A 26,495-nucleotide genomic window follows, 5' to 3' on the forward strand; every position below is an offset into this window, starting at 1 on the left:
ATCAGGTAGGGATGCAGCGCATCTGCCTTGGATGCAGCGCATCTGCTACTGATGCGGCACATCACTTGCAGATGCATTGCATCTGATGGCTGCTGTCTAAATTTTTTATTTTTTTTCGTTTAAGTCCCGCTATGCTATACATCTCCGATTAACATGAAACTTGACCAACATACTTATATATGCTTATATTTCATAGAAAAGTTGTCGGATACCCAACCTGACCCCGTTGACTTTGACTTTGACCAAGTTTGACCAAGTTTGACTTTTAATCAAACTTAACCGAATACTTATGCGATCGTTTCTAACATGCTTTTATACTTGAATCTTGCATGAAACTTGACAATTTGATTCACATGCTACATTAATCGAGTCGTAACGAGCCATATGACTAATTGAACATCTTTGACCAACCGTGTTTACCGTTATTGCTACAACCTACTTGTTTAGGTCAAGACTAGCATTCGTTCTTGCACACGTTACTTTGTGAAGTACCTTATTTACTCGTGCACTCAAGGTGAGATCATAGTCCCACATTTTCAACAACTTTTACTCTTTAAACTGTGGGATGAGAAACATATACGTATAATACTTTTATGCTTTGAACACAAGTACGGAAACAAACATTCCACGTGGAGTTAGAACAAAAAGGCCTCAATTCAATTATCATTAGTTACACTTGCAGGGTGTAAACTTGAACTTATGTTGTGTGATCACATGGGCTTGACAAGCCCTCATTCGGACGGTTCGCTACCGTTAGCGGATGAAATATATTTTCGAGTATATAGTGTAGGTTCTAACACTATGATAACGGGGTTCGTGAACAAATAAGTCTTGATAATTGGGTGCTCCACAAACGTATAACAACTTTGGAATGAAAACGATTTTGATAATCAACGTTATGGCAATACAAAATCTTATGGTTCAAAAACAACGTTTACTACTACACCTATGATTTCATCAACGTTTTTCGTTGACAGTTTTCTATATGTTTTCTCAGGTCCTTGAACGCTAAATGATACATGCTTCCGCACTCTACTTTTTGATACTTGCTTGGATGTCGAGTATACATGCATACGGAGCGTCTTTTGACTTTACTTAAATTTGTGTCGCATATGTTTCATTCGTACTTAAAACGTTGTAACGTAACTAGCCTTTGAACTACTTTGTAACACTTGAAACATCTTTACTTATAAAATGAATGCGACATACTTTTAGTCAAACGTTGTTTAAAGACTTATGACCACGTAACGGGACCTAAGTAGACGGCGCCGTCAATGACGATTTTGTCGGGTCGCTACAAGTAACTCAACATTTTACTTTACACCTTTTAATAGAGTTAATTTTTATACTTTATTGACTTCGTGAAAAAGTCAAACCTTTTCTTGCATGCCAGCTGATCAATCCATGCATCTATCTATCTATATATCCAAATCGAAGAATAAAAAAAGTCAATATATGATTTATCAAACAAATACAACTAAATCTTATTAAACTATCAATCAAGCGTTTTACAGCTTACTATAAATTCCATCCCCATATCCCTTTCTTTAACATTCCATTTCACAATTCCTTCACATAATCTATCAGTTATTATCAGATCAAATGGCTTCCAAAAATACGTTTGCACCCATCTGCTTATTACTACTTCTCATTGTTACCAACTATACACCATCTCAAGCTCAGCTATCTACCACATTCTACGACGATACATGTCCCAGCGCATTACGTACAATCAGGACCTCCATCCGAACAGCCATATCTAGTGAACGTCGCATGGCAGCTTCGTTACTTCATCTTCACTTCCATGATTGCTTCGTTCAGGTAATAACTGAGGATTTGTTTGAATGCCTCTTGAATGAATGATTAAGTGGTGAATGATACTCAACCATTCATTGTGTTTATTTGTAAACTCCGGATGACAAATATTAGTAGGGCTAGATGAAACCAAAATATGTTTATTGAAATTTGATATTCTCTTAGCATTAAGCACACATTCATTTTCTTTGAATAACCTTTTTAAAATATATAATCGTAGAAAACAATTACATCTTTTATTTATTCATGTAAATAAATGTTAACACGTTAATTTTTAATAAAATAAGTCATCATCATTTTAACGAAGTTGAATAAGAACCTTTAAATCAATCAGATTATGAATGATTCAACACTTAATCATTTATGTTTTATCAATTAATGCACTCAAGTATAACTCACCCATACATAAAATCTGCATATATATTTAGGTTTTCAGTTGATTTGAATATATAGTATGTAACGTTTTTGAACATATTATGCAGGGTTGTGATGCGTCAATCTTACTAGATGATGGTCCTTCGATAGTAATCGAAAAGAATGCAGTTCCTAACAAGAATTCTGTTAGAGGTTACGAAGTAATAGAAGCTGCAAAGTCCGAGGTTGAGAAACTATGTCCTGGTGTTGTATCATGTGCTGATGTACTGACTTAGGCTGCCCGTGATGCATCTGAAATGGTTGGTGGTCCATCTTGGTCAGTCAAGCTAGGAAGAAGAGATTCAATCACAGCTAACATTGTTCTAGCCGAAAGTGGTGCTCTTCCTGGTTTCTCAGCTCCACTGCAATCACTTATTTCCACCTTTAATGATGTTGGACTTAACAAAAGGGACATGGTTGCACTATCAGGTGATTATTTACTGCACAATATAATTTGACTTATGTTGAAAATTTAGTGTAATTGAGGGATTTAATCTACACTTGTAAATGGGTTAGGAGGTACGGAGTGTACACCCATTAAGTGATAGATTACCCGAACCCGAAAGTGGTTTCCAATTATCACAAATTTGAGTGATTACGGAAGTATTATTCCTACACTAGGTGAAATGTCTCCATAGTGAAACGTCTCCATCGTGGAGTTAGTGAAACGTCTCTATCGTGGAGTTAGTGAAATGTCTCCATCGTGGAGTTAGTGAAATGTCTCTATCGTGGAGTTAGTGAAATGTCTCCATCGTGGAGTTAGTGAAATGTCTCTATCGTGGAGTTAGTGAAATGTCTCCATCGTGGAGTTAGTGAAACGTCTCTATCGTGGAGTTAGTGAAACGTCTCCATCGTGGAGTTAGTGAAACGTCTATATCGTGGAGTTAGTGAAATGTCTCCATCGTGGAGTTAGTGAAACGTCTCTATCGTGGAGTTAGTGAAACGTCTCCATCGTGGAGTTTGTGAAACGTCTCTGATGTCGTAGGGGGTGTATACAAAATTGTATTAAATTTTTGCAGGAAATACTATTAAATACGATACATTTTTACACAAAATATTTATTTATTTAGAGAACGGATATACTTAAACCTTGCTACAACACTTATAGGCAGTGTACCTAATCGTACAGTAGTGTAGTTTTTAGTAAGTCCGGTTCGTTCCACAGGGAATCTTTTTTAAACAAAGCCCAACGCTATATTAGTTTACTTTTATAAAAATACAAACATATATATAAGTAATATTATTATTATAAAGGGGGGGTTTTTACCGTTTAATGACCGGTTTGTCGATTTTAAAACTTTAGTCGCAGTTAAAACCTAATGTAAAATATTAAATAAATAAAAGACTTAATTTAAAGCGTAAAATAAATAACGATAATGAAATTGCAATAAAAGTGCGATAAAATAAAATTGCGATAATTAAAAAGTACGATAATTAAAAGTGCGATTAAATAACAATAAATAAAAGTGCGATAATTAGAAGTGCAATTAAATATAAAATAAAGGAAATTAAATATGAAATAAAGAATTATGCTTATTTAAACTTCCGTAATCATGATGTTTGACGTGTTGATTTTAGTTTTATGCTCATTGGTTAATTGTCCTTTGTCCTGGATTATTTAATATGTCCGTCTGGTTTTTGTCCATAACAGTCCATCAGTCATAAATATAAAGTGCGAGTGTCCTCGTCAAATTATTCTTATACCCGAAGTTAAATATTCCAACTAATTGGGGATTCGAATTGTAACAAGGTTTTAATACTTTGTTTAATGAATACACCAGGTTATCAACTGCGTGTAAACCAAGGTTTTACTACTTTGTTAGCAATTACACCAATTACCCTTGAATGTAATTTCACCCTTGTTTTAATTATTTTAGTGGCTATTAATCCATTCCCGTGTCCGGTTAAATGAACGATTATTCGTACATATAAATACCCCGCCCATCGTGTCCGATCGAGTGTATATGGTAATTTATAGGGACGCCCAATTGTAAATCTTTATATTAACATTAACAAACTATCATTTAGTTAAACAAATATAAAACCCATTAATAGCCCATAGTCTAATTTCCACAAGTGTCGTTCTTTTGTCCAAACCCCAATTATGGTACAAAGCCCAATTACCCAATTTTAGTAATTAGCCCAACATCATGATTACTTCGTTTTAAATAAGCATAATAATAACTTAGCTACGAGACATTAATATAAAAAGGTTGAACATAACTTACAATGATTAAAAATAGCGTAGCGTTACACGGACAGAATTTCGACTTACACCCTTACAACATTCGCTAACATACCTTTATTATTAGAATTATAATTAAAATTAAAATTAAAATATAAATTATATATATATATATATTTTACGTATATATGAGAGAAGAAGAAAAAGATTATTTTAAAATGATCAGAATTCGGTTGGCTTTATAGGCAGTTTTTCAATTTGGGGCTCCGCGACTCGCGGCATATTTTGCCTTCAAACTCCGCGAGTCGCGGAGTTTGAAATTCCAGCTCACAACTTTGGAGTCTTTCTCTGCCGACGGTTTTTATTTATAAATATAATATATATATAATTAATATAATTAATTATATATTATATTATATTTATATACATAGTTAACTTGTAATTTTTAGTCCGTTGCGTCGAGCGTTAAGAGTTGACTCTGGTCCCGGTTCCGGATTTTCGAACGTCCTTGCGTACAATTTTATATTTTGTACTTTGCGTTTTGAATCTTGTACTCTTGTAATTTCGAGACGTTTCTTATTAATAATTGGAACCTCTTTGATTGTCTTTTGTTCTTTTGAGCTTTTTGGTCGTTTGCATCTTCAATTCGTCGAATCTGTCTTTTGTCTTCACCTTTTATTATTTAAACGAATATCACTTGTAAATAGAACAATTGCAACTAAAAGCTTGTCTTTCTTGAGGAATAATGCTATGAAATATATGTTCGTTTTTAGCATTATCAAATATTCCCACACTTGAGCGTTGCTTGTCCTCAAGCAATATCGTCTTGAAATACTAGAATCACTTCTTTATTCTTCACACTTTGTACATCAGTGATTTCTATACGGTGGTATGAACAATGGTAGTAACGATATGGTTTACAGTCCCACATGACTATAAAAATTTAGATCCATTAAGGAAATTGGATCTTTATGAAAACATTTGATCTTTTGAAATCTAGTTTTTACCCTAGATAAGTTTTCCGGAATAACCCTTTACCGGTGTTTGCAAAATATTTTTGTGGGTTTGGTGGGTTTCAGATTTGAATATTTTAGCTCAAAACTTATGGTTTTGTGTCACCCACTTGCTAACCTTGTATTTGGAAAGCAACACGTCTAGTTTACTTGTCCCGTATATTACCTTTCGGTAAACTACCGTCCGGTTGTAAAGGAAAGCGTTGAACAAGCAACTGTTAAGGCAATGTCCCCTGACATGCTTTTAATTATGGTCTATAACGTGTCGGACGCAATTACTATCCTTGGTAGGAGCAATAGTAAAGCTCACCCTTATAATTTTTCGGTATGGCACAAGGTCCTGTCTTTGACCATGCTATGCAACCACCGTTCTTACGGTTGACACCCGATTTAGTTCAGGTGACCTAATGAATTCCAGGTGAATTCCTAGGATTTTACGTTCAATGGTAATGAACGCATTGAAAATAGGGTTTTCAGAAAACAAATCGGTTTGTAATTTTGATCAAAATATTTTCTCGTTCAAGCTCGAGTTTAGATATCATTGAATTCCATGAGTTTGAATTCTCAATCTTTAAGGTCAATCTCTATGATTGAGTAATATCAGTCTTAAAAGCTGATTTTTAATCTTTAAGGAGATTATCCTTTCTGGGGATCTGATTCATTAGTCTTATCCGGCTAATTTGCATGGTGCCCCCCATTGTACGAGATAAATCCTTCTCATGGTTAGGATAAATCTGACCACTTGGCGACCCTGTTTAATGCTGAGGTCCGTGGATTTCCTGCTGATTTTAGTGATGACTTTTCTAGATTTTTCGTCAACCTACAGCTGGTCTGGACGACAACTTCATGACTTAAATAAAAAAGCGCGTGTCTTTTTCGGAAGACTTTACTTCCTTTTAATGATGGAATTGATTCATCGTGTAGGTCCATCTCTTCTTTTCTTTCATCGGGTAAAACAGTTTAGTTTAGTCCAAAGCAAAAGTATTTTCAGTTATTTGTTACAGATATATGTGACATATGTTTAAGATAACTTGGTAAATTTTCCCACACTTGGCTTTTATTTTCCTTTTTATCGTCCTCTATTCCATTTTAAATGAATTTTAACATTTTGGTTTGTTTCTCAATTTATGTCCTTTTTGAGGTAACAATAATTTCGGTGTTAAAACCTAGTTTTATCGTTCATAAATATGTATAAACATGATTTTTAGTTCATTTAATTGAAAATTTTGAAAAATTTTACTAGAATTGGGTAGTCAGTATATAAGACCAGGGCTGTTCTTTATTATCAGAGAGCACTAGATTCTAATACAACTACTGCTTTACTAGTATTTTTAATGGTAACCAAGTGTATAAAGTAAAAATTTTTAAAATCCGAAAGAATTTAACCCCTTCCCACACTTAAGATCTTGCAATGCCCTCATTTGCAAGAAATCAGTAACAATTTAAATTATTGAGGGTGATTTGTGTGAAAATGATTAAATTTTACCAAAGTTTCCAAATATATTGGCGTTTGTTTGCTGAATGATAAATGGTGCACATCATTTGTTCATTCCGTCTTGTTGTTATTTCACATATATTTTGCATCTTGTCGTCAAAATTAGTTGCTTTTGATGAACTTAATGCCAGTCTTTGAAAATGCGTTGTTTTACCCTGTTGTGTACATAAGATAAACTGCAAACATATATACATATTTTTGAAGTTTGGTATATTACCCCACATTCAAAAATTATTAAAATCTAAGAATAAAAGTTAGATAATTATAAAAATGATTACAATATTAACAAAAGTATTAAACGTATCAATAATTACAAATTACAAAAAAAAAAAATAAGTATACTAGGGATGATACTGGTACCAATAGGGGTTCCAGGCATAACCATAGGTGCTATAGAATGCTTCGGCAGGGTTATACGTAGGATATGGTGGCTGCATCTCTATAGACCAGGGAGGGAATATGGGTTTCGGTGTAGGAATATAGTTTCTACCTATATGTTGGAAATGAGCTATGATTTGGTTCTGATGAACTTGCCAATCTTCAAATGCTCTCTGTCTAGCATTTTCGTATTCCTGAGAAGCTATAAACCTTTGCATTTCTTGCATCTCATTCCCCCCTCCTACATTACCTTGCTGTTGGTTTCTCTCCACCTGTGGATGTCTACCATGGTATCGTACTGCGGCGTTATTTCGCCTCTTCAAAACTTTCACACCATGGTATACATTTAAACCTATAGTATCGCGGGGTTCTGGTTCTTCTACTAATAATCCCCCCCGACTTATATCCACACCGAGATATTCACCAATCAAAGTAATAAAAATACCACCTCCTATTATGCTATGCGGTCGCATCCCCCGAACCATAGCTGATAAATAATAACCCACACAATATGGTATACTTACAGCGCTTTGTGGGTCTCGAATACACATATGGTAAAACAAATCCTGTTCATTTACTTTTTCCTTGTTCTTACCCCTTTGTGTAATCGAATTAGCTAAAAACCTATGTATCACTCTTAATTCGGCTCTATCTATATCCAAATAAGAGTAATTTCCCCCTTTGAAACGGTGATGGCTTGTCATTTGACTCCACACACCGTGTGTATCAAAATTTTCATCTATCTTTCTACCGTTTAGTATCAACCCTCTACAATCAGCGGATGCTAACTCCTCAGGCGTATATATACGTAAAGCCTGAGCCATGTCCAGTAAAGACATGTGGCGCCTCGAACCGCCTAACAAAAATCTAATAAAAGAACGATCGGTTAAACTAGCTACCCGATCATTCAACTCTATACTACATAACAATTCTTCACACCATACTTTATATACAGGTCTACGCATGGTGAATAAACGTACCCAGTCATTAAAAGTAGAATTACCATACCTCTGTACAAGTAATTCCCTAATTGGCCCGGCCAATTTTACAGCTTCTAAGGGTCCCCATTCTATGACCCTCGGTACCTCAACAACCTTAGAATGAAGAGTATGCAAACCCCTTTGATATTTTGGATAATCTATCCAAAGTCTGTCAAATCTCAGGTTCGGGTGCAACTCTTCCAAGTGCATATCAGAAAAGGTCATGACTGGATGAGGTATATCCTGCTTGTAGTAGTTATCTACCTCCTGTTGTTCCATATTCTCAGCAGGAGCATTGCGAGCTTGGGATGAAGATTCACCCCTTTCAGTCTGCAAAACACATCAAACACAATTTTTGTGCATCCAAATATGCATTAGTGTCAGCAAAATCATCAATCAAAATAATTACAATGACATGATCAATTTATATCAAACTTAAGCTCATTTTCACATTTTTATCAAATCTACACTTTTGCAAATAAGCATATACGAAAATGTTCGCCAAGTTCATAAGCATTCAACTCAAATAACATGTCAAAATAATCATTACTAGCAATTAAACAAGTCTCAAATGGCATTATCTTTCAAAAATCAAGTTCATGAATTTTAGACTTGAAAAAGTCCACTTTAATTCTCAAAATCATATTTAGGCTCAAAGTTTGGATCATTTAACTACCTAAACATGTTACACTACTTATTTTAGCAACAATTCATGACAAAAATCGGCCATAACCTGTTTATATCAAAAAGCCCCAAATTTGCTCAAGAACACAAACCCTAGATTACTCAAAATTTGAAGTTTAAGGCTTCTAATCATGTTAAACAGCATCAATCTAGATTATACAAGCATAATACATAAACAATTTAAGCCTAATTACACTAAAAAGCATCAAAATCAAATTGGGAAAAAAATGACTCAAGAACACCAAATTTCGGATTAAATGGTGTTTAGGTGTAGAAATTTACCGTTTTTCTTGAGTAATTCTTAGATAGCATCCTTCTCAACATGATTTTAGCAAAAGATTTGATGATTAACGGTTAAAAATTTTGATTTTGGGGTGTATTTTTCGGGTTTTTTCGTGGGTATTTCGCTGTGTTTTTGAGTTTTGGGTTGTGTGGACTGAAACTGATCGTTCAGCTCTTTTTATTTTTTTTCTGATTTTCGGTCCCTCCGCGACTCGCGGTGAATAACCCTTCAAACTCCGCGAGTCACGGAGTTTGATATATATATATATATATATATATATATATATATATATATATATATATATATATATATATATATATATATATATATATATATATATATATATATATATATTTTTTATAATCATTAATTTATAAAACAATTAATTACTTAATTTTAAAATTTTGTTTCCTTTGTTATTTAGGACGAGGTCGTTTCGGATCGATGTCCTAGTCCGTCCCTCGACAAAATTTTAAAATTTGTCTTTTTGTAGCGATTGTTTTATAAGCTAAGATTTTTGGGTTTTTTAATGTTTTTGGCATACTTTAATTCAATAAGATTAAAAACAATGATAATAAAAGTTCTCGTCCCTCCCTTGGGTAAAGCAATTTCGGTTCAAAGACCTAGTCTTCAACTTACGACGAATTTTAAAAATCATATTTTTAACTTAATAAGATAAAGTAAATTTCTGTTTTTAAATTCACACAACTTAAATATAAAATTCAAAATTAATATTAAAAATTCACACCAAACTTAAAATGCATAAAATTAAAAATTCATACTTTAAAAATTCACACCAAACTTATATTAATTTTTCAAATATTTACAATTTTAAATATATTGTTTTTACAAAGTTTACAATATTAATTTAAGATTTAAATATTAATTTTAAAAACATGGTAAAAATAAAATTAAAAATCTTTTTGTCTTTTTATCCCACTTTAATCAATCAAATATTATCAAAAATATGCGCCCCTCTTTTCGGTAAAGTAATTTCGGTTCCAAGACCTAATTTAACTCATGACGAATTTTTAAAATATTTTGGGTTGATTGATTAAAGATATTTATACCTTAAGAATAAACGTTAAATTTCGCAGTGATGTAATAAATTTTTGAATGATATCAATAATTTCGGTCGCCAAACCTAATTTTATTCAATACCAATTTAATACTTTTTAGCGAACAAATTAGCGTTTATTATCAAAAGGTTAAAAATAAAAATAAAAATAAAAACTGTACAGACATACCTGTGAGATAGATTTCTTAGTTATATGATCTATCCCATTCATAAGATAGTCGGTTTAATTAGTTTTCCATGGCTACATAGGCGTAACCTCGAGCATTCAGTGTCTTTTCTTCTAAACATATGAACGGTCCGTCTCTGCATAAAGTAACAAATTCGGTATTTGAATAGGTTTGATTATTTGAACATTTACCTCCATGTGACCATTTTCCGCATTTGTGACATCTTTCTAGGTGTCGTGCTCTTCTTTTTGCTGCGGATTTTGATTTTCTTTTACCAAATTGTAACTTATTATCTTCGCATCTGGATTCTCTTCTAACTCCGTCCATTCTTTCTCTGATTACTGATACTAATTCACTCGGGAGTATGTCATTATTACGTTTAGTGATCAAAGCGTGTAGCATTAGACCATGGTTTAGTTCACAGGCAGTCTTCATTTTGTAAAAACCTAAAAAAAATAAAAATTCAGAATGGGGGGAGAAGACTAGTTCTTTAGGGTCTGCTAGGGAAAGACCATTCGGGTTCCATTTTCGAGAACTACATGAAAACAGACAATCTAACTCTAACAGAAATACATATTATCCTTTAAAGACTTGATTCTCCCCACACTTAGTTAGCTGTGGTATCGAAATTGTGATTAACTTCGTTGTCGACTTCCATCAGACCATGTATGTAATGTTTAACTTTGTGACCATTAACTTTAAATTCAATCCCATTTGAATTTATTAATTCTATCGTTCCGTATGGGAAAACTCTTTTGACTATGAATGGTCCAGACCATCTTGATTTCAATTTTCCAGGAAATAGCTTGAATCGTGAATTGAAAAGAAGAACTCTGTCTCCTTCTTTAAATTCTTTTGAACTTCTGATTCTTTTATCATGCCATTTCTTCGTTCTTTCTTTATAGATTAACGAATTTTCGTATGCTTCATGTCTTAATTCTTCTAATTCGTTTAGTTGACTTAATCGTAGACGTCCGGCTTCATGTAAATCAAGATTACATGTCTTCAAAGCCCAAAATGCTTTGTGTTCAATTTCTACTGAAAGATGACATGCTTTTCCATAAACAAGTCTAAAAGGTGTGGTTCTAATTGGAGTTTTGTAGGCTGTTCTAAAAGCCCAGAGTGCATCCTCCAATTTTTCTTCGGATTTGATCCTACGGTTTTCTCTAGAATACGTTTTAAAGCTCGGTTGGTGTTTTCAACTTGTCCACTTGTTTGTGGATGATATGCGGTGGAGATTTTATGAGTTACTCCATATCTTTTAAGAACTTTCTCAAGTTGATTATTACAGAAATGAGTACCCCGATCACTTATTAAAGCTTTCGGTGTTCCAAACCTTGCAAAAAGACGTTTTAAAAAGTTGACTACAACTCGTGCATCGTTAGTTGGGAGAGCTTGTGCTTCCGCCCATTTAGATACATAATCAATGGCTACGAGTATATATAGATTATTATGAGATTTCGGAAATGGACCCATAAAGTCAATACCCCAAATGTCAAATACTTCACATACTTGGATGACATTTTGTGGCATTTCATCACGTTGACTTATTTTTCCGGCCCTTTGACATGCATCACAGGATTTGCAAAGAAGATGTGCGTCTTTGTAAATTGTAGGCCAATAGAATCCAGCTTCATAAACTTTTCTTGCTGTTAGTTGAGGCCCATAATGCCCTCCTGTTGGTCCTGTGTGACAATGGTTTAATATTTTACTAGCTTCATCTCCAAATACACATCGGCGTATTATTCCATCGGGACAACTTTTAAACAGATGTGGATCTTCCCAGAAATAGTGTTTTATATCACTGAAGAATTTCTTTCGTCTTTGGTACGATAATCCTTTTTCAAGGAATCCACAAACTAAGTAGTTTGCATAGTCTGCAAACCATGGGATTTCATTATAATCTATCTTCAATAGATATTCATCAGGAAAGTTGTCTTGTATGGCCGATTCATTTAGAACTTCTAACTCAGGATTTTCAAGACGAGAAAGATGATCAGCGGCGAGATTTTCTGCTCCTCTTTTATCTCGGATTTCAATATCAAACTCTTGTAAGAGTAAGATCCAACGGATTAATCTTGGTTTAGCATCTTGTTTTGAAAATAGGTATCTAAGAGCAGAATGGTCGGTATAGACCACCGTTTTTGCTAGAACGAGATATGATCGAAATTTGTCAAAAGCAAAGACAATAGCAAGGAGTTCTTTTTCAGTAGTTGTATAGTTCGTTTGTGCTCCTTGTAACGTCTTACTAGCATAATATATAGGTTGAAATCGTTTTTCAATCCTTTGTCCTAAAACGGCTCCCATTGCAAAATCACTTGCATCGCACATTAGTTCAAATGGTAGATTCCAATTTGGTGTTATCATGATCGGCGCATTAGTGAGTTTCTCTTTAAGAATATTAAAAGATTTGATACACTCATCTGAAAAGATGAATGGAGCATCCTTTTCTAGGAGTTTATTCATAGGAGTGGCAATTTTAGAAAAATCTTTTATGAAACGTCGGTAAAAACCGGCATGCCCTAGAAAACTCCGAACTCCTCTAACATTGGTGGGATGTGGAAGTTTAGCAATTACATCTACTTTAGCTCTATCCACTTCAATTCCTTCTTTTGAAATTTTATGTCCAAGAACGATGCCTTCTTTAACCATGAAATGGCATTTCTCCCAATTAAGTACTAGATTTGATTTTTCGCATCTAATTAGCATTCGTTCCAGATTAACTAGACATGATTTAAATGTATCACCGAAGACTGAAAAGTCATCCATGAATACTTCCATGCATTCTTCTATCATGTCGTGAAAAATCGCCATCATACACCTTTGAAAGGTTGCAGGGGCGTTACAAAGTCCAAATGGCATGCGTTTGTAAGCAAAAGTACCATAAGGGCACGTGAATGTGGTTTTCTCTTGATCTTCGGGTGCTATTGGAATTTAAAAATATCCGGAAAATCCATCTAGAAAACAATAGTAACTATTTCCGGCTAATCTTTCCAACATTTGATCTATGAAAGGTAAGGGAAAGTGATCTTTTCTGGTGGCGTCATTTAATTTTCTATAATCAATACACACACGCCATCCTGTTACAGTCCTAGTAGGAATAAGCTCATTTTTCTCATTTGTAATGACAGTCATGCCACCTTTCTTAGGCACGCATTGAACTGGGCTTACCCATGGACTATCAGAAATTGGATATATCAAACCTGCATCTAGCAGTTTAATAATCTCTTTCTTAACTACATCTTGCATATTAGGATTTAGTCTTCGTTGGCGTTGCACATACGTTTTATGACCTTCTTCCATAAGGATTTTATGTGTGCAATACGAAGGACTTATTCCTTTAATATCATGAATCTTCCATGCAATGGCTGGTTTATGAGCTTTCAACACAGAAATGAGTTGTGATTTCTCATTTTCAGTAAGAGAAGATGATATTATTACAGGTAATTCAGATTCACCATGTAAATAAGCGTATTCCAAATGGTTTGGAAGTGGCTTTAACTCTAATTTCGGAGGTTCTTCTATCGATGATTTGTATCGATATCTGTCTTCTTCTTTTAGCATTTGAATTTCTTCTGTTGTTGGTTCATATCCATTAGCTATAAGTGTAGCTAACATTTCAGCTTCATCAATTGGTTCATTACCTTCTCCTAAAGAACATTCTCCTGTTCCTTGTAATTCTGGAAATTCTTCTAATAATTCTGCATGTGCATCTATAGTTTGAATATAATAACATGTATCATCTGTAGATTGTGGTTGTTGCATTGCTCTATCAACTGAAAAGGTAACACTCTCATCCTCTATACTTAGGGTCAATTTCTTACCGAACACGTCTATCATTGCTTTAGCCGTGTTTAAGAATGGTCTTCCTAATATGAGAGGAACTTGAGAATCTTCTTCCATGTCCAGAACAACAAAATCTACTGGAAATACTAAAATACCAACTTTAACTAGCATGTTCTCCATTATCCCTCTAGGATATTTTATTGATCTATCGGCTAGTTGTATGCTTATTCTGGTTGGTTTCAATTCTCCAAGGTCTAGTTTAGTGTATAGTGAATACGGCATTAGATTTATACTAGCGCCTAAGTCTGCCAATGCTTCTATTGAACTAAGACTACCCAGAAAACATGGAATTGTGAAACTTCCTGGATCAGATAATTTTTCTGGTATCTTATTCAACAGCACTGCTGAACAATTAGCATTCATAGTAACAACTGAGAGTTCTTCCATTTTCTTTCTATTTGAAATTAGATCTTTCAAGAATTTAGCATATCTAGGCATTCCTGAAATCACATCAATGAAAGAAAGATTTACATTTATCTGTTTAAAAATATCCAAGAATTTGGATTGCTCGGCTTCAAGTTTCTCTTTCTTCATTTTACTCGGGTAAGGAAGTGGTGGTTGATATGGTTTAACATAAGGTTTATCCTTAACTGTGTTATCTTCATTAACCTTTTCAACTACCGGTTCTTTTTCCTTATCTTGATCAGGTTGTGGTTCTTGTGGAGTAGGAATGGCTTCATCAGAAGCTACAGGTATTTCAGGTGGTTTAAGTGTTGTACCACTTCTTGTGGTAATAGCTTTAGCTGTTTCATTCCGGGGGTTAGCATTTGTATCACTAGGTAGACTTCCCAGTTTTCTTTCACCTATTAACCTTGCTAGGTTACTTACTTCTTGTTCTAAATTTTGAATCGAAGCTTGTTGATTTCTAAATGCTTGAGCATTTTGTTCATTGGTTTGTTTCTGAGATGTGAAAAACTGCGTTTGAGTTTCAACTAGCTTCGTCATCATATCTTCTAAATTCGGCTTTTTATCATCGGTTTGTTGTGGTGGTTTGTTTTGAAAATTAGGTCTTTGCTGATTGTAATTGTTATTAGATACTTGTTGATTGCTAGGACCTTGTTGGTTGTTGTATGGAATATTTCTGTTATAATTCTGGTTTTGATTGTAAATTGGTCTTGGCGGTTGATAATTATTCTGATAATTATTTCCAGGCCTTTGGTTTATGTATGAAATATTCTCTCTTTGTTCCATTGTTAATTCAATACTGAGACAATCTTTTGTCAAATGTGGTCCTCCACACTGCTCACAACTAATTCGTATTGAGTGAATATCTTTAGTCATCTTTTCCATTCGTCTCTCCACAGCATCTATCTTTGCGGAAATGGAATCTAAGTCATGGCTAGAATCGGCTCTAGCTGCTTTAGATGATCTAATGATATCTTTTTCTTGGTGCCACTCATGTGAGTGGGAAGCAGTATTATCAATAATTTTGTAAGCATCAGTTTCGGTTTTCTTCATAATAGAACCACCAGCTGCTATATCTATGTCTTTTCTTGTAGTGATGTCGCATCCTTGGTAGAATATTTGTACTATTTGACAGGTGTCTAAACCGTGTTGCGGACATCCTATTAACAACTTTCCATATCTTGTCCATGCCTCATATAGAGTTTCATTTGGCTTCTGTGTGAACGTAACAATTTCTGCTTGAAGTCTTACGGCTTTAGATGCAGGAAAGAATTGTTTAAGAAATTTGTCAACTAAAACATCCCATGTATCAATCGCCCCTTCAGGTAACGATTCTAACCAATCTTTGGCTTCTCCCTTTAAAGTCCAGGGAAATAACATGAGATATATCTGTTCATCCTCCACTTCTCGGATTTTAAATAGTGTGCAGATCCTATTAAAGGTACGTAGATGTTCATTTGGATCTTCCTTCGGCGCACCACTAAATTGGCATTGATTAGTCACCATGTGTAGAATTTTTCCTTTGATTTCATAATCTGGTGCATTAATGTCTGGATGAGTAATTGCGTGACCTTGGCCAGTGCGTTTAGCTCTCATTCGGTCTTCCATACTTAAAGGTTCCAGATTCTCCATAATTGAATTTATTGAATCGGTATCACTAGATGATTCTGATTTAATGGTTCGTTCCTCAACAATCTCTGTTTGAATGATTGGTGGCTCCGGAGGAAAGTTTAATGGTTCAGGATCTACGAACCGTTCCTGAATATTCTCCGGATTCTCAATTGTGAGGTCGGGTTCAAAAAATGGATTATCGGAAATTTGAATTGAAGTACTTGGTCGACTGGATGACGATTCTAAAGAAAAATCAACGACGGTAATATTTGCTAAATGTCTTGATCTAGTTACAGGTGGTGAACGTACAAAAGGTGTTGAACGTCTTGCTCGGTGCATTCACTGAATATCCTATTAGTTTTAAAAAGGAAAGAAAAATTATAATAAGTTATCCAATCAATAGACTTTTCTGATTTTGCCCACGTTTCGAATAGCCAAATAACCCGGTCCACGTACAAATCCAACTATTACTACGAACCAGAAAATTTTGATGTCTATTAATTTAACCACTTAAAATAAATTTTCGTAATTTTAAGAAATTTAGATAAGAAGTAGAATAAAAATCTATGTCCTAAAACTAGAATAGCGAGAAATAAGAAAGAAAAAGAGTTCGTCGAAAAAGGTCGAAAAAGAAAAAATGGTTGAAAAATAAAAGGTGACGAAAAAATAAAAGAAACTTATAAAACTTAAAAATACTTGACTAACCTAACCTTATTACTACAACTAACTTAAAATTATAATCGCAAATTGAAATTACTAATTGGAATGATAATTGATACATAGGTAAAAGTCGTCTAAAAATATTAAAGCTTACAGGAAAAACTAAATCCCAAATGGAAATAACTTAAAAAGAAACTAAAACTTAAAAAGGCGTCGCAAAATTCTAAAGTACCTAAATCTTAGTCTAAAAAAAAGCACTTAAGGAATTCTACGGCAAAGCCAAAAAATGTAGGAGTAAAAATGACTATGGCAAAAACTAAGTTTAAAATTAAATATGAGCGAAAAATACAAATATTACGCTACAATGATTAAAAAGGGACAAAATATAAAAATATACAAAAAGTTGTAAAAATTACAATTTTTATAAAAATATTATTTTTATATTATTTATTTAATAAAACTATTAATTTTACAATTTAATTAAACTAATTTAACTAAAATATAAATTAAATAAAACTTAAATTAAAAATAAACTTAATTATAATAATAATAATAATTAGGGTTAATAATAATAATAATTAATAATAATCCGTAATAAATGCAGGATTAGGGCTTCCTGTCCGTGTGTCAGGTCCCCTCCGCGACTTGCGGTATTTAAAGCTTCAAACCCCGCGAGTCGCGGGGTTCAGAAATTCAGATCTGAAACAGTTTAAAATTTACGCGTTTTTTTTTTGTTTTTTTTTTTGATTTTAATTTTTCTGTTTATATTATCTTATTAAAATATTTATGTAATCTAAATAAAACTTATCTTTAATAACTAAGATAAAAATAAAATACTTTATAACAATAAAAAAATAGATTTATATATATATATATATATTTTTCTTATGTTTTTAAATAAAAACAAAATACTTAAATAAAACTTATGTTTTTATAAAATAAAAACAAAGAAACTTTATAAAACTTAAATATTTATCAAACTCCTAAAAATATTTATATTTTTGTTTTTCTTTTTATATTTTTGAATATTTAAAACGTTTTTTTTTATATTAGCGTTGCGCTTCCGGCTTTTAAGAGAGTTCCCCGGCAGCGGCGCCAAAAATACTTGATGTCGTAGGGGGTGTATACAAAATAGTATTAAATTTTTGCAGGAAATACTATTAAATACGATACATTTTTACACAAGATATTTATTTATTTAGAGAACGGATATACTTAAACCTTGCTACAACACTTATAGACAGTGTACCTAATCGTACAGTAGTGTAGTTTTTAGTAAGTCCGGTTCGTTCCACAGGGAATCTTTTTTAAACAAAGCTCAACGCTATATTAGTTTACTTTTATAAAAATACAAACATATATATAAGTAATATTATTATTATAAAGGGGGGGTTTTTACCGTTTAATGACCGGTTTGTCGATTTTAAAACTTTAGTCGCAGTTAAAACCTAATGTAAAATATTAAATAAATAAAAGACTTAATTTAAAGCGTAAAATAAATAACGATAATGAAATTGCAATAAAAGTGCGATAAAATAAAATTGCGATAATTAAAAAGTACGATAATTAAAAGTGCGATTAAATAACAATAAATAAAAGTGCGATAATTAGAAGTGCAATTAAATATAAAATAAAGGAAATTAAATATGAAATAAAGAATTATGCTTATTTAAACTTCCGTAATCATGATGTTTGACGTGTTGATTTTAGTTTTATGCTCATTGGTTAATTGTCCTTTGTCCTGGATTATTTAATATATCCGTCTAGTTTTTGTCCATAACAGTCCATCAGTCATAAATATAAAGTGCGAGTGTCCTCGTCAAATTATTCTTATACCCGAAGTTAAATATTCCAACTAATTGGGGATTCGAATTGTAACAAGGTTTTAATACTTTGTTTAATGAATACACCAGGTTATCAACTGCGTGTAAACCAAGGTTTTACTACTTTGTTAGCAATTACACCAATTACCCTTGAATGTAATTTCACCCTTGTTTTAATTATTCTAGTGGCTATTAATCCATTCCCGTGTCCGGTTAAATGAACGATTATTCGTACATATAAATACCCCGCCCATCGTGTCCGATCGAGTGTATATGGTAATTTATAGGGACGCCCAATTGTAAATCTTTATATTAACATTAACAAACTATCATTTAGTTAAAAAAATATAAAACCCATTAATAGCCCATAGTCTAATTTCCACAAGTGTTGTTCTTTTGTCCAAACCCCAATTATGGTACAAAGCCCAATTACCCAATTTTAGTAATTAGCCCAACATCATGATTACTTCGTTTTAAATAAGCATAATAATAACTTAGCTACGAGACATTAATATAAAAAGGTTGAACATAACTTACAATGATTAAAAATAGCGTAGCGTTACATGGACAGAATTTCGACTTACACCCTTACAACATTCGCTAACATACCTTTATTATTAGAATTATAATTAAAATTAAAATTAAAATATAAATTATATATATATATTTTACGTATATATGAGAGAAGAAGAAAAAGATTATTTTAAAATGATCAGAATTCGGTTGGCTTTATAGGCAGTTTTTCAATTTGGGGCTCCGCGACTCGCGGCATATTTTGCCTTCAAACTCCGCGAGTCGCGGAGTTTGAAATTCCAGCTCACAACTTTGGAGTCTTTCTCTGCCGACGGTTTTTATTTATAAATATAATATATATATAATTAATATAATTAATTATATATTATATTATATTTATATACATAGTTAACTTGTAATTTTTAGTCCGTTGCGTCGAGCGTTAAGAGTTGACTCTGGTCCCAGTTCCGGATTTTCGAACGTCCTTGCGTACAATTTTATATTTTGTACTTTGCGTTTTGAATCTTGTACTCTTGTAATTTCGAGACGTTTCTTATTAATAATTGGAACCTCTTTGATTGTCTTTTGTTCTTTTGAGCTTTTTGGTCGTTTGCATCTTCAATTCGTCGAATCTGTCTTTTGTCTTCACCTTATATTATTTAAACGAATATCACTTGTAAATAGAACAATTGCAACTAAAAGCTTGTCTTTCTTGAGGAATAATGCTATGAAATATATGTTCGTTTTTAGCATTATCAGTCTCTATCATGGAGTTAGTGAAATGTATCCATCGTGGAGTTAGTGAAACGTCTCCATCGTGGAGTTAGTGAAAGGTCTCCAACGTGGAGTTAGTGAAACGTCTCTATCGTGGAGTAGGTGAAACATCTCCATCGTGGAATAATACTTGTTTTTGGGTGCCTATAAATAAGGACTATCCTTCATGAGAAAAAATACACACAAACACCTTAATACTCTTATGCAAAAGAGTTCTGGTTTACTGCCAATAACAAGAACTAATCTCTGTCTTATCCCAAAGTGATATTCGTGTAACCCAGGCAATAAGGGTCGAATAATTACTTTCGGAAAGTGATACCACAATTCGGTGATTTATCCGGCTATCGATTATTTTACCCTACACGAGAATTTAATAAAACCTCCAACAATCGAAAGTAATTATTTGTTATAATCGATGGCGGCTACGATGAAACACATGACGGGGAATTTCTCCAAACTTGATAAGTTTGAGGGAATTGATTTTAGGAGATGGCAAAAGAAGATGCACTTCTTTCTAAGCAGTATGAGTATGGTGTACGTAATCAGCACACCAATTCCTGAAGATCATGGTGATGATGCCACTGTTGAACAAATTCGGAAAAGGTGCAAGTGGGAGAACGATGACTACATCGCTAGAGGTTTAATCCTCAATGGTATGGCTGATTCCCTTTTTGATATTTACCTAAATGTTGAACCTGCTAAAGAACTATGGGACTGTTTAGAAACCAAGTATATGTCTGAGGATGCTTCTAGTAAAAAGTTCCTTGTGAGTAATTTTAATAATTACAAGATGGTCGATTCTAGACCGGTCTTGGAACAATACAATGAGCTCATTCGTATACTTGGTCAATTCACACAACATAAGATGAACATGGATGAGTCTATTCAAGTCTCAAGCATAATTGATAAACTACCTCCATCTTGGAAAGAATTTAAACATTCTTTGAAACATAAGGAGGAGTTAACTCTTGTTGAGTTGGGTAGTCATCTGCATATTGAGGAATCCCTCAGGTTGCAGGATAATGACAAGCCAAAGAGCAACGAAGTTGCTGGTACGTCTGTTGTCAATATGGTGGAACATAAAAAGTTCACTAGTAATAATGACAAAAAGGAAAAATGTAAACATCAAGGTAATAACAAAGTTGATCCTAATAAGAAGTCTAAATTGACTTATTGGAAGTGTGGTAAATCTGGACACTTGAAGAGAGATTGCAAGGTTATTTTTGGCACTAACAATGCTAAGGGATCTAGCACAAATGGTTCGGGCAATGGTTCGAACAACCAAGCCCCGAAAGGTCAGAATATATTTAATAATTCAATTAAGAATTATTATGTTTCGTATATATCTGAGATTTATTTTGTGCAGGATGATGATGTTGCGTGGTGGGTTGACTCTGGAGCTACTATTCATGTATGTAAGGATAGATGTTGGTTCAAGACTTACGAATCGGTGACTGATGGATCAATTCTTCATATGGGAAATGAGTCAACAGCCTCTATTCATAGACGTGGTCGTGTGGATTTAAGTTTTAGTTATGGAAAGATTGTTTCTTTGTTTAATGTTTTGCATGTACCACAAATTAGGAAAAATTTGGTTTCAAGTAGTATGTTGAATAATTGTGGCTACAAGCAAGTTATTGAATCTGACAAGTTTGTTCTATCTAAAAATGGTTTATTTGTTGGATTTGGTTATCTAAGTAATGGAATGTTTAGACTAAACATTAAACATGTAAGTGTTGATATTGCTTGTATGTCTACTACTAGCATAAATAATTCTATTCTTTGGCATGCTAGACTAGGACATGTACACTTTAAAAGAATGCAAGATATGTCTAAAGATGGATTAATACCGACCTTTGACATGAACAATGAAAAGTGTAAAACGTGTATGTTAACAAAGATCACTAAGAAACCATTTCAAAATGTACATCGTGATACTGAAATTTTGGAATTAATACATAGTGATTTATGTGATTTGCATGCTACTCCTACTTTAGGGAACAAGAAATATTTTGTGACTTTTATTGATGATGCTTCTAGGTTTTGCTATGTTTATTTGTTACATACTAAGGATGAAGCATTAGATAAATTTAAAATATTTAAAACTGAAGTAGAATTACAATAAAAGGCTTTGATTAAAAGACTTAGAACAGATAGGGGAGGTGAATATATTGACCAATCGTATTTCCAATCCGTTGGTATTATCCATGAGACCACAGCTCCTTATACTCCACAACAAAATGGTATATCTGAAAGAAAGAATAGGGTCCTTAAGGAAATGGTTAATTCCATGTTATCCTATTCAGGTTTAAGTGAAGGATTTTGGGGAGAAGCTATGTTAACAGCTTGTTATTTGCTTAATAGAGTTCCTAACAAAAGAAACAAGATTACACCTTATGAACTTTGGAATAAAAGGAAACCTAACTTGAATTATCTTCGGGTATGGGGTTGTAGGGCGGTCGTAAGACTACCTGATCCCAAGAAGAAAAGTTTAGGTGAAAGAGGTATAGATTGCATATTTGTTGGATATGTTGAACATTCCAAGGCATATAGGTCCTATGTAGTAGAGCCTAATGAGTTTGTCTCAATCAATTCCGTGATTGATTCAAGGGATGCAATCTTTAATGAAAATCGATTTTCATCTATAAATAGACCAAATAATATGATTCCAAGTAACAATGGAATCAGCAAGGATTGTAATGATGAAGTATCTAAAAAGGCTGTTGATCAGTCACTTGAGCTTTGAAAAAGCAAAAGAGAAAGGAAACCTAAATCATTTGGACCAGATTTTCAACTATACTTAGTTGAAGGTTCCAGGGATGATATTTCTACCCAATATTCGTATTGTTTCAATATTGATGATGATCCCAAAACATATGATGAAGCAATGAGGTCTCAGGATGTTGCATTCTGGAAAGAGGCAATTAATGATGAGATGGATTCTATCATGGGCAATAACACTTGGGTGTTAGCTGATCTACCTCCTGGTTAGCTGATCTACCTCCTGGTTGCAAACCTTTGGGTTGCAAATGGATCTTCAAAAAGAAGATGAAGGTGGATGGAACTATTGGAAAGTTCAAGGCAAGGTTAGTCATTCAAGGCTTTAGACAAAAGTCTGGAATTGACTATTTTGATACTTATGCTCCCGTGGCGTGTATCACTACCATTAGACTGTTGATTGCTTTGGCTACAATTCACAATCTGGTCATTCACCAGATGGATGTGAAGACAGCATTCTTGAATGGTGAATTGGATGAGGAGGTTTATATGAACCAACCTCAAGGCTTTGTCATGCCAGGTAATGAAGGCAAGGTGTGCAAACTTGTGAAGTCCTTATATGGTTTGAAACAAGCACCTAAGCAATGGCATCAGAAATTTGATGAAGTGGTTTTATCTAGTGATTTTAAATTAAACCAAGCAGATAAATGTGTATATAGCAAATTTGATGATTCTGGTAAAGGAGTTATAATTTGTCTATATGTTGATGACATGTTAATCTTTGGGACTGACCAAAGTCAGGTTGATTTAACAAAAGAATTTTCGTCATCAAAATTCTCCATGAAAGATATGGGGGAGGCTGACGTTATCCTTGGCATTAGGATCAAACGTGAAAGTAAAGGAATTTCGATTTGTCAATCTCATTATATTGAGAAGGTGTTGAAAAAATTCAATTGCTTTGAATGTACTCCTGTGAGTACCCCTATTGATCCAAGTGAGAAGCTTATGCCTAATCAAGGTGAAGCTGTATCACAACTTGAGTATTCTTAGGTGATTGGCTGTTTGATGTACGCCATGACTTGTACAAGGCCGGATATTGCTTTTGCTGTGGGAAAACTGAGTAGATATACTAGTAATCCTAGTACTCATCACTAGCAAGCAATTAGGCGGGTACTGAAGTACTTGAAGAAAACTATGGACTATAGTTTATCTTATAATGGGTTTCCTTCGGTAATAGAAGGATATTCTGATGCGAGTTGGATAACCAATATTGAAGATCATTCTTCAACGAGTGGTTGGGTGTTCTTGCTTGAGGGAGGTGCTATTTCATGGGCTTCTAAGAAGTAGACATGTATTACCAACTCAACGATGGAACCTGAGTTTGTTGCTTTAGCTGCTGCTGGTAAAGAAGCAGAATGGCTTAGAAACTTGATCCATGAGATACCATTATGGCCTAAACCTATAGCACCCATGTCTATCCATTGTGATAGTGCTGTGACATTGGCAAAGGCTTATAGCCAGATGTATAATGGAAAGTCTAGACACTTAGGTGTTAGATATAGCATGATTCGTGAACTCATCATGAATGGGAAGATTTCTATAGTGTTCGTGAGGTCACAACAGAATTTAGCTGATCACTTGACAAAGGGATTGGTAAGAGACTTGGTTGACAAGTCTGCTGTGGGGATGGGTTTAAAGTCCACATAAATTTCTAGTTATAAGATACCCAATTCCCTTCTGATGAAAATTAGAAGTTGAATTCAATGCGGAAGGCTTATACTTAGAAATTTGGAGTACATAAATTTTATATCATCCCAAGATAAGGTATGTACTCAGACCTGCTGAAGGTGAGGTTGAATTCTAGCTTCTTAATAGTTCATTTGAAAAAGTGCAAGAGCAGGTGCATGACTGAAGTGAACTACCTATGTGAATGTGAAGTTTTGCCACTTCAACAAAGCTTAGACTTTTAGTTTTGGATACATTCATGAAAGGATATGGACACATGGCTTGTAAAGTGTCAGGATAGCTTTAGAGTATTTGAAAACTTATGTGTATATTATTTTCAGTTATTCAAATGGGTTGAAGGGTTCAATTCTTAGAACACCCCGATTCTCGAATATTTGGAATGTGTAATGTACTAAGGTGAAAATTCAATCTTTAAGATATTTTCATTTATGCATGAGTTTTTGTTTTAATTTGTTTAATTCTCATGAAACGAATTGCACTAAATTGGGGAGGATTATTGAAAATTTAGTGTAATTGAGGGATTTAATCTACACTTGTAAATGGGTTAGGAGATACGGAGTGTACACCCATTAAGTGATAGATTACCCGGACCCGAAAGTGGTTTTCCATTATCACAAATTTGAGTGATTACGGAAGTATTATTCCTGCACTAGGTGAAACGTCTCCATCGTGAAACATCTCCATCGTGGAGTTAGTGAAACGTCTCTATCGTGGAGTTAGTGAAATGTCTCCATCGTGGAGTTAGTGAAACGTCTCTATCGTGGAGTTAGTGAAACGTCTCAATCGTGGAGTTAGTGAAACGTCTCTATCATGGAGTTAGTGAAATTTCTCCATCGTGGAGTTAGTGAAACGTCTCCATCGTGGAGTTAGTGAAACGTCTCCATCGTGGAGTTAGTGAAACGTCTCCATCGCGGAGTTAGTGAAATGTCTCTATCGTGGAGTAGGTGAAACATCTCCATCGTGGAATAATACTTGTTTTTGGGTGCCTATAAATAAGGACTATCCTTCATGAGAAAAAATACACACAAACACCTTAATACTCTTATGCAAAAGAGTTCTTGTTTACTGCCAATAACAAGAACTAATCTCTGTCTTATCCCAAAGTGATATTCGTGTAACCCAGGCAATAAGGGTCGAATAATTACTTTCGGAAAGTGATATTATGATTCAGTGATTTATCCGGCTGTCGATTATTTTACCCTACACGAGAATTTAATAAAACCTCCAACAACTTATAAAAACATTATGACTTAGTAATTGTTTTTAAGGAAAAAAAACATTATGATTTACTAAATGTTTCTCCCCGTCTCAAATTAAATGTCTTTGGTGTCTTTTACGTAAAATTAAGAGTCTAAACTCACTTTATCCCTTACTTTAGACATAGAATTCGTGTAAAAGTATAGTTAATGGTAAAGAGGTTAAATTTCTACTCATATTATTTAAAGTGGAGACTTATCTTGCGATGAATAGAGTATTAATTAGCAAACAATTAATAATATATTGATATTGACAATGCAGGAGCTCATACTTTAGGACAAGCTCAATGCTTTACATTTCGCGACAGGATATATAGCAATGGATCAAATATTGATGCTGGATTTGCTAGCACTTGTTGATTTCGTTGCCCTATAATCGATGGGAATACAAATCTAGCAGCACTATACTTGGTGACACCGAATTCGTTTGACAAAAACTACTTCAAGAATTTGATACAAAAGAAGGGTCTACTTGAATCAGATCAAGTGCTTTTCAGTGGTGGATCAACTGATAGCATCGTTACGGAATATAGCAACAATCGTAACAAGTTCAATTCTGATTTTGCATCTGCAATGATCAAGATGAGTGAAATTAAGCCATTAATGGGCCAGGAAGGAGTCATAAGGAGAATTTGTGGTGCTCTTCCTTAG

At 33.8% G+C, this 26,495-nt stretch overlaps 1 pseudogene; it reads left to right on the forward strand.

The window, feature by feature from the left end:
- The first annotated feature begins 1,602 nt into the window (after positions 1–1,602).
- Positions 1,603–26,495, forward strand: LOC139897007 (lignin-forming anionic peroxidase-like; annotated as a pseudogene).

The sequence above is a fragment of the Rutidosis leptorrhynchoides genome, chromosome 3 (genome assembly GCF_046630445.1).
Source record: "Rutidosis leptorrhynchoides isolate AG116_Rl617_1_P2 chromosome 3, CSIRO_AGI_Rlap_v1, whole genome shotgun sequence".
Taxonomy (NCBI): domain Eukaryota; kingdom Viridiplantae; phylum Streptophyta; class Magnoliopsida; order Asterales; family Asteraceae; genus Rutidosis; species Rutidosis leptorrhynchoides.